Source organism: Austrofundulus limnaeus, unplaced genomic scaffold, assembly GCF_001266775.1.
Source record: "Austrofundulus limnaeus strain Quisiro unplaced genomic scaffold, Austrofundulus_limnaeus-1.0 Scaffold163, whole genome shotgun sequence".
Classification (NCBI taxonomy): Eukaryota; Metazoa; Chordata; class Actinopteri; order Cyprinodontiformes; family Rivulidae; genus Austrofundulus; species Austrofundulus limnaeus.
In genome coordinates, this window is record NW_013952565.1 from 899,402 (window position 1) to 909,313 (window position 9,912).

Below are 9,912 nucleotides of genomic sequence, written 5' to 3' on the forward strand. Positions count from 1 at the left end.
GAAAAAAATTGTATAGGTCTTCTGGACGGGTTCTTCTCTAATGAAACGTTTCGTCTCTTCTCCAAGAGACTTCTTCAGTCTGAGAGTTTCAGGCAAAATTCAGGCTTTTAAGCCCTTTGTTTCCCCGATGTATAACTGGTCGCAGTCCTTCTGGCACTCACAATGATAGCCATGTGATGTGAGTATCAGTCACATGGAGGCAGGGCTTAAAAGCCTGAATTTTGCCTGAAACTCTCAGACTGAAGAAGTCTCTTGGAGAAGAGACGAAACGTTTCATTAGAGAAGAACCCGTCCAGAAGACCTATACAATTTTTTTCTTTCCCATCAATAAGATCTGGAAGCAAGAAAACTGCAACTGTTTTTACGTTCCTTTTGCAAAAATTGTATGCACACTTCATGTGTACAAAGAGTATCTGTGCTTGTGTGTCACATGTAAATTATACATTCAGCTAATCTTCCAGCTAGTTTTCCCAGTAGCAGAAAGAGCCTCAGGCTAAAGTGCATCAGCTGCAAATAAGCTTTCTGTTTGACCAAAAATCTCCTCTTCACTCCTTTCCCTTTGCCTTTTTTTTTCCTGATCGGCTCAATGAATATTAAAAACGACTGACAACACTGTCAAAGCAGGAGAAATTCCCTTTCACATCAAACCTGGGACAAAAAGCAGATATTTTCATAGGGGGGATACCCAGCCTAACAAAAAAAACTTTAATATATCCTGGCCCACTCTCTTTTTAGACTGAAATCTCCAAAAACACACTGTGGAACCATTGATATATGTGACTTTCCCTGTTTTACTAGAAATCCGTTTCATCTTTCTCCTCTCTCTTTAGCTGTAGTCTACCTTGCTTTGTCCTTTCTTTTTCTCATGAGGTCATATGCTTCCTTCACCTTTTCCATTTTGAGGTTCTTTAACTCTTTTTTCCTTATTGTTTCCCCCTTTTTTAATTTCATTTTTTATTTCTACTTCCCCCCTCAGCTGAAGACTTCCTCTTCCGATCTTTGTTCTTGTCTTTCTCCCTCATGTTTATCTTGCCCTGTCGCTTTCACTTGTTGTCAGCTCTTTAGGAGAGTTAAAAAGGTGTGAAGAGGGAAATAAGTCCAAGTAAAAAAAAAAAACGCCTTTAGGGGATGAAGGCAGGCCCAGACAAGTGTCTGCCTCTCAGAGGATAGTTAAGACGCCCTGACAGACACTTTCATGATGGCTGATTGAAGACTGGCAAGCGAATAAGTGCACAAGAAAGAGTGCGGGAGTGAATACAAAAAGAGGAAAAAGAAAAAAAAGACAGGAGGGAGAGAAAGAAAAGTCAGAGTACAGAAAGAAGGCTCGAAGAAGAGCCCTCTTTAGGAATCTCTAAGACACAGTTGTGTGGCTCTTGGGGAGATATGAGGGACTTGTCAGGCTTGATGTAAATGAATCCTGAAGAGCTTCATCTTCCTCAGCGAACGCACGCCCTTTTGAAATTCCTCCTTTGTTAGCTTTTACAAACACATTCTCACCATTTTTGCCAATATTTTAAAAATCTACTTTTTATTTATTTTCACTTTTACTCCTTTAATGGCATTAGGACCAAACTTGGTTACCTCCAGAAAAAAACTCTTTTGTAACATACTTGAGAAAGCCACAACCTCTGTAGAAACCAACAGAGAAACCTATTCAATAATTCATTAAAAATAATAAAATGCAACATAATTATTGTCATCCAAGTAAAATTTGCCACACCATAATTTGCATTTGTTTGCAGAATCAAACTTTTGTCCTAGTAATTGTATAATTTCCTTCAATGTAGTTACTTAGACATTCACAATACTGTTGTTTTTGTGCTCTTTGGGAGTTCTCAACATGGCTTTGCTGTGCAAAACTCACCTACTGGCAACGGCACCACCTAAGCCTATCTAAAAGCCAAAAGAAGCCCTCAGTGGAACGCTTTGAGTGATTTGTAGACTGGCATTTTGACTAAAGCTCTTCTCAATTTCCATTCTTCTGCCAAGCTGTGGCTCACTACATAAAAACAGCAGTGTTTCTTTCTCTTGGAAGAAACACTGCTGTTGTAGATGTAGGCCACAGAATTAAAAGGTTGTAAAGAAACAATGGATAAAAGCTATGAAAAGGCTGCTTATCTGCTATACTGTACACTACTCTAACTGTCTTTAAACTTAAAAAAATGTAAAAAAAAAAAAAAAGGAGCTGAATTGTCATGAAATATTACTTTGATAGTATATTTTTCACCTACTTTAAAAATTGATGAACAAAGTTATATTTACATGAAACTGACATGTAAATATTTTTATAACATCAATGCAGAAATCAGGGCTTAGGTGCAAAACATTTGACGTGGAAATCAATATAAAGATTATTGAAAATAAAATGCAATAATCACATATTACTTAAGGTGCCAGTTATTATGGTTATAACTTTTATGTGATTTTAATTGTGACTTTTGAATAAAAAAAAACAAAAAAAAAAAAAAACAAAAAAATGTAGCAGCACAAAAACACAAGTTATGTTTTTTTTATAATTATCATATTTACTTAAATATAAAAGCTGAATTTACAAATAAATTGTAGAAAATGTTTTTTAAAAGATTTTTAAAATACATTTTAAAATTGTTGCTGTTATAATCAATGACCTATGACCAAAACATGTTCAGATTGATTTACATTTAACTTTTTTTATGGCATATTGTGCTACTAACTGCAAAACTTATACTGTAAAAACTCATTTTTTATTTAAAGTGTTCAAATATAAAGACAATATTTAAATTCTAATCAAATATCAAACAAATGATTGTTGCTGAGTATGAAATACGTAAATGTAAGTTTACGATACAAAATGTTTTCTAACTGCAAATACACTTCTTTAAAATTTCACACATAAAATCCCAACTCACCTGTTTTTAGAAGTTTGCACCCCTCTGTTCCTTTTCTTATTAATTTAAACCAACTAAACTCCACACGATCAACATGTGTTTTCTTCTCAAACACCCTTCGTCTCATCATGCTGCTCTAATGACAGTCTGTTTCTTCTTCTCTGTCTTCTTTTAGTTTTTGTTTGCCTATAAGAGCCCCCACACAACTTGAAGCTTCATCAATCCAGCCTCTCTTCACTTGGCTGTGGTGTCCAGTGACTGACTACTCACTGATAACACACCTCATCCTCATGTCAGTAAAACTGTGAACAGGAACTTACAAAAAAAGACCAGTGCAAAAGCACACCATTGTAAACAAATGATTTACAATCAGACTGAGATCCATACTATCACCCTCTTCACATCTGTCTCTTGTTTTCTATCCCCCTCATTTTAAATTGTCAAATAAAAGAAGAGTAAAATGATACAAGGAGGTAAATGAAGAGGAAAGAAGACAAGAGTCAGTAACAAAGAGGGAAGGAAACTAAGAAAGCAAGAAGATAAATATCAGTGTTTAAAAATTAAGGGTTATATAAGAGAATTCTATTTTATTGGGGTTTATATGATTCAATGAAATACTGATGAGCATGGACTGAAAATAATTAATCTTAGGTAAATACATTGATCCAGCCAAAACTGTGGAAGTATATCAAATAAATAGAATAAAGACATCAGCCAGGAAACAAGACAAGGTAAATAAAGAAAGACATAAAAAAGACAACACTGCATTAATGTGAAGAAGGATAAGGCCCAAAATGGACACATTTACAGACCAGTTTATAGAATTTCATTAAACAAAATACAAGGTCTCGATGCCAACTGAAACTAATTACCAAATATATAATCAGACTATACTTGTCCATGTTTTAGGTCTTATTCACACCTGATAGGCCGGTAGACTCGGTTCGATTGGGGACCAAAACTGCAAGCTTTGTTTACATTTTCTGTTGGTGCGGTTTGAATTCACACTGCACTTTCTCAACCGAACTCAACCCAGTAAACAACCTGTTCCCACCCTCACCTGTGGGGGCGCTGCACCAAGAACCACTAAAGCAATCAACATGAAAACCTCAGAAGAAGGCATGGAGCGCAACTTCTTTCTTCACAAAATGTAAACAAACAATAGTAACGTTACATTTTAGGGGTTATGGGGTTTATTTTTGTTTTTGGCAAATGTGCTAAACAAATAGTCTTCAACGATGAGCTCAGCATGAGAGGAAGATGAGACGGAAAAACGGAGAATGTTGTTTTGCACACAAGGCGGCTGAGGCAGCTTCATGTTAACCGAGTAGGAGCACGTCCAGCTCCACAGTCATGATGTCCACCTTATACAGTCGTCCAGCTGGGTATTTACACCATATAAGTAAATTTAATACTGTTATTACTCAGAACGTCATGTGGTATAGTCCGCTTCCTGCTTTTGGAGCGGTCTCTGGTTCGCTTAGCGTTCACACATACAGTCGAACCACACCAGAGTTCATTTCAATCGGACCAAGACCTAGGTTTTCAGGCAGACCAGAGTTTGCTCGGACCAGAGTTCGCTTTTTTGGTCCGAATCAGAGTTCGATTACACATTCACACCTCCACAAACGAACCGGACTTTCCAGGCAAATGAACTAGAGTTCAGTTAAATCGGACTAAACAGTGTAGGTGTGAACACGACCTTAAAGTCTGTTTTAAACCGTCCCCAAGATACTTTGACTGGCCAAAACAAGTCAACACCAAAAAAAGTGTCATACACTAATATTTCATTGGACTGCCTTTAGCTTTGATTACGGCACAACATTTACTGTGGCATTGTTTCGATAAGCTTCTCCAACGCCACAACATTTATTACATGGCCAGGTCATGTTTGTAAATGAGAAGTGGTTCTCAAACAGTTTACCAGGATAAATAAAGGTTAAATAAATAAATAAATTTCCATCTAGTGTTGCATTAATTTTTCACCAAGATCTTGCATTGATGATGGTATAGAATCTGACCACTGTGCAAAGCCTTCTCCAGCACATCCCAACGATTCTCAGTGGACTCTGTGGTGTCCAATCCATGTGTGAAAATGATGTCTCATGCTCCCTGAACCACTCTTTCATAATTCGAACCCGATGAATCCTGGCATTGTCATCTTGGAAAATGCCTGTGCCATCAGGGAAAATCCATTGATGGAATAACCTGGTCATTCACTATATTCAGGTCAGCTGACCTCATTCTTTTAGCACATACTGTTGCTAAACCTAGACCTGACCAACTGCAGCAGCCCCACATAATGGACCTTAGGCAAATCCAGGTGGGGACTTTTTTTGGGGGGGCTAAATAGTGCAACATGGTCTTATTATTTTTATTTTACTCTGAATATGCACCATGTTCACTATTCTTTCCTAAAAATCAATACATCAGTCCTACCATCTCAGATTTCAATATTTATTCTAATACAGTTTGGTTAGGGGCTCTGGGGCAGGGAGGTCTTCATCCAGACACTAGATGCATGTTAGAGTGGGAACTCTAGGACTGCTTTTTACAAACGGTCTCAGAATTTATCAGTAAATAACAGGTTTAGAAAAAATGTCTATTCTTGACAGTTTTGTTTTTGTCTTGAGCCCCATCTGTTTTCCACATGCAGTAAAAATAAAATCAGATCAATAAAGTGAGTTTCACATTAATGAATAAACAATGTGCCACTTTTTCATCTTCAGACACATTGTCCCCTTTCATTCTTTATTTCCTCTCCTGCTACTGACCTCCGTCTCTTCTTTTTATTCTCACTCCAAGCCTCTCCCATCCTCTATAGTCACCCCCCTTTACGTGCCTTAACCCACAATGAACTGTTAGCAGCTCTGATGTACAGCCAATATTCTCTCTATCATATTAACACAACTGCAGTGTGTAAAGAAAGAGATAGAATAAGGAGGAGGGGTTGGTGGGGGATTACGGGAAGGAGACACATTTGTTCTACTCATCTCAGTGCTAAAAGATACAATTACCTCTCACAGCATATTATCCATGTTTTATACCAGCCCTGGGCCCTATGCCTTTGCCTTGCCACGCTCACCCCATGTAAGGCCCATATTTTAACACTAGCTATGACAGTTTATTTAAGAAAAGGAAATTGTCCCCTGGGAGATGGAGAGGGAGCGAGGGACAAGCAGAGTGTGAGGGAAAGAGGGAAGGACAAAGAAGGTGGAGAGTGGGTGTGTTGTGGGGGGCTGGGAGCGGGGCGGGGATATAGATGAGGTAGTAACAAAAAAAAGGAAAGAGAAAAATATTTTCTGGAAAAAATTGCAAAGAAAAATGATAGAAAATAAAAAAAGTGATGCGTGAACAGTAATACAGGAAAGACAGAAAGGGGGGAAAAAGGAAGACAAGAATAAATCAGGCAGACATCTGCTACCTGACCATTCCTGGTACAACACCACGTATAAGATTTGGTTTGTGTCAAGCTGTTGCTTTACATTTAACTGATTTATTGTCTTAGTTTTTCCACTTTGAACAAGGATCAACAAATTCCGCTTCTTCATTCTTTTTTTTGTTTGTTTTTTTCACTTCAGCATTTGACCCCTCAATCTAAGATGCTTCCTTTAATTTCTCTGATGGCTCTTTTACTGCAAGGACCTACAAGTAATGCTATGCAAAATCAAGACGGGGCTAAATAAAGTAAGTGTTAGCAAAAAAACACATTTTTGAATGAACTCAAAAACAAATATTGACTTTAGTACAAATCAGACTAAACAGATGTGCTGTTGAAAATTCTCCCTCAAGTTATGAGATTAGAAGAATTTCCATCTTTTGCTCTAAATTAATATAAAACTAGACATTTTCATTAGCATGGATATCTTTGGAAGAGCCAAGTAAACGTAACATGTGACTTATGGTGGATTAATTATTATGTCAAAGACCTTACTGCATACATTTTAGCTCTTACTTTAAATCTCAATCAGAAATAAACCTTGTAGCTCTCACTGTGTTACTTTCCGTTCTCTCACTGTTAGGCAGAATCACGCTGCACATGTAGATAAAAAACTGGTTAAATATATTAATAAAAGAATGTAAGGGAAAAACATCGACAGTGGGCACAGACACTAAACCTTTCCCTTCCTACCTCTCACTATGTAATTGATGCCAGTGTCATGCCCTTTTGCCTCTGGTGCCAGCAGGTGGAGGGCTGCCATAGAGGTTTCCACTACACCCCTACATAACAACCTTGCTTCACCTTCACACATTTTCACATACAGTGACAGCAATATGCTCATATAAATGCACAGTGTATACAAAGACTGGCTTACATTACTTTGAAATTAAGTCAGCTACTCAAGCCTAAGTTATCAGTAAGACAAGCCATTGAATTACTAAATAGAGACCTAATCAAATTTGAGTTAAAGTGCATGTGACATGCATATCATTCAAATACAAAAAAAATTATATTTAGAAAACTAGGCATAAAACACATGATTTTACCCATTTTGCCACATAACTGGCATATTTTCTTTTGACTTTGGCTCAACCAAAGTGAAACAGGAAGTGACATCAAAGGGGGACTATTTAAGATAAGAAACTCCCCGGTCATCATTTATTGAAACAATAATACAAAGAAACAAATATTCCAAAGAAACATGAGATTATTCTCTAGTCTGTGTTGTTAGCCAATGTAATAATGCTCTGATCACATACAGACATTCCCCTTTCTCCCTTTTTTGTCCACAGTGTGATCAACAAAACCTTTCCAAAAATGCCTTTATAGTTATTGCAAAAACTTGATATCACAGGCACTTTAAGCACTTAAAGAAAACAATGCAGAATAAAAATGTTGAAAATAACAATATCTAGTAGCCATCCAGAATCAGATTTTGTATATATTCTGTTTTGTCTTCTAATTGTGAAGTATGTAAAAAACATTTTAGTTGGATCTTTCTAAACTCTGAAGTGTTGAGGCTGGCCCAGATACGTGTAAAACTTTGGAGGTAAGCATAGGGTAAAACTGATTATTATAAAAATAGCAAAATTTCAAGTACAGGAAAATTAGGTAATCCATTACAGAAAACTTTAAGATATGGCTTTTTACACCATACTAACTTATTTAGGTGTCTCTGATTCACACTCAATGAAATTCCTAATTTTACTGAATTTAAACATAATTTTTGATTTTGCAGAAAGACGAATCACACTTGCAGGACATTTTTGCAACTATTTGCATATTTAAATGGAAGTGTGTCAGTTTTATATGCTCACATTCCACATTTGTTGGGATGTACTGTATGTAGGAAAGATGCAATGAATATTTATGTATGCATGCACTTTTCCAAGGTAGTCTATACACAAACGTTCAGTATAAAAGCTGCTCACTGTTTGATACATGAGGCCACCGGGTGTGCAGGAAGAGGTGAAATTAAGACCAGTGAATAAAAATATAAAAAAATATGAATAGAATTAAAACACTTATAAAGATCACAGGAATAATTTACACAAAACTCCAACAAAATCAACAGACCATAGTATACACAGCAAAGAGAACAAACAGTTCATTATGGGGTTTCATCTTTTCTTTGCATTCTGACAATACAAAACCAACAGAAATCTTTTTCTTATTACTTGTTTCGCAGTCTTTTTCTTTTCAAGTAGAGCTCTCTAACAAAGCAACCAGTGTTGTGATATGTGTGCAACATGAGTTGTGTGTTTGTATGTTAAATAACTAGAGAATGAAAGAGTGCATGTGCGTGCAAGTGTTAAACATCCATGGTGACATGTTGGGCTGTAATGTGACGGGTTGTTCCTATCACTGCCTCTTCCATTAAAGCTGATCTGTTCAGGCACCAACAGACGGACCCCCACCCCCCACCCCCATGAAGGTCCTAAAGGCACCAAGTCAATCTTATCCATTTTTTTTTCTTTACCCACTTTGTCTTGTTCAGGGATTTGGGGAGCTGACGCTAAACTCCAACAGTCAACGGGCAAAAGGGGAGATTGAATAAAATCGAATAAATTTATATTACTATTTATTCAATAAGTTTTGTTAGCTTAGGAGTGAATATTTCAGAAATCAAATAATAAAACAAAAATCCATTTAGTATTTTTCAGGATATCTGGATCTGTGCTTTTAGGATGTTTTTGGTCGTTTTCTGTGTTTATTGCTTTTAGGTTTATTTAACTTACTTTGGTTGTACTTTTTCTTTATTTGTACTCCGTTTTTTCTCAGTGTTTTATCACCGTCAGTATTTCTTCAGAGTCTTTGCTCCACAATCTTGCCGAGCCCATCTGCACCTGTTCTCTTTTATCATTAAGCCAACAGTTGCCAATTTTCTCATCAGCTTTGGTCTAAAACAACTGATATTAAGGGACATTTTTCAGTATTTAGAGCATCAGAAAGTGTTTTATGGGAGCAATGTTTTAAAGTAATTAAGAAACTGTATTGCATGCAGTTTGTTGTCTCATTGCTAATACAGCAGCTGTGTCTAGTAGCATGTTAGAATGAAAATGATGTATTAATTTATTTATTTTGCTCTGAACCCAGAACAGAAAGACAACACTGCATACTTAAGTATTTAGTCATTTAAAGCAAGTCATATCATCATCGCAATATTATGTTCTGTAATCGCACCTCAGGTTTTCCTGATATCGTGCAGCCCTAGATCTGACCCACATGTGTGAAAGGAATCAGATTTGCTGGATATACACACATCAGTATCAGCAGTTGTACCAAATCTCATGAACAGATATAGAGGAGAACATTTTAGTAAAGCATATTTTTACAGGGGAACTGGGACTTGTACTTAACTAGACTGAGCTCCCTCCCTCACTCCCCCCATGTCTCCTCCTCTGTCAGTACCTCCCTCCCTCGGGCTGCATTTTCCTCCGTTGTTCTCTACATCGTTACCATAATCAGATAAGACAACTACCTAGGGAGCACCAGCATCCCTACAGCACCTTGCTTCTGGCACCAAGTACGTGTGTGTGTGTGTGTGTGTGTGTGTGTGTGTGTGTGTGTGTGTGTGTGTGTGTGTGTGTGTGTGTGTGTGTG

At 37.0% G+C, this 9,912-nt stretch overlaps 1 protein-coding gene across 1 annotated transcript in view; it reads right to left on the minus strand.

The window, feature by feature from the left end:
* The window catches only part of ush2a (Usher syndrome 2A (autosomal recessive, mild)), a gene marked incomplete in the record, with an annotated part of 244,206 nt that overhangs the window by 223,039 nt on the left and 11,255 nt on the right, over positions 1 to 9,912 (minus strand).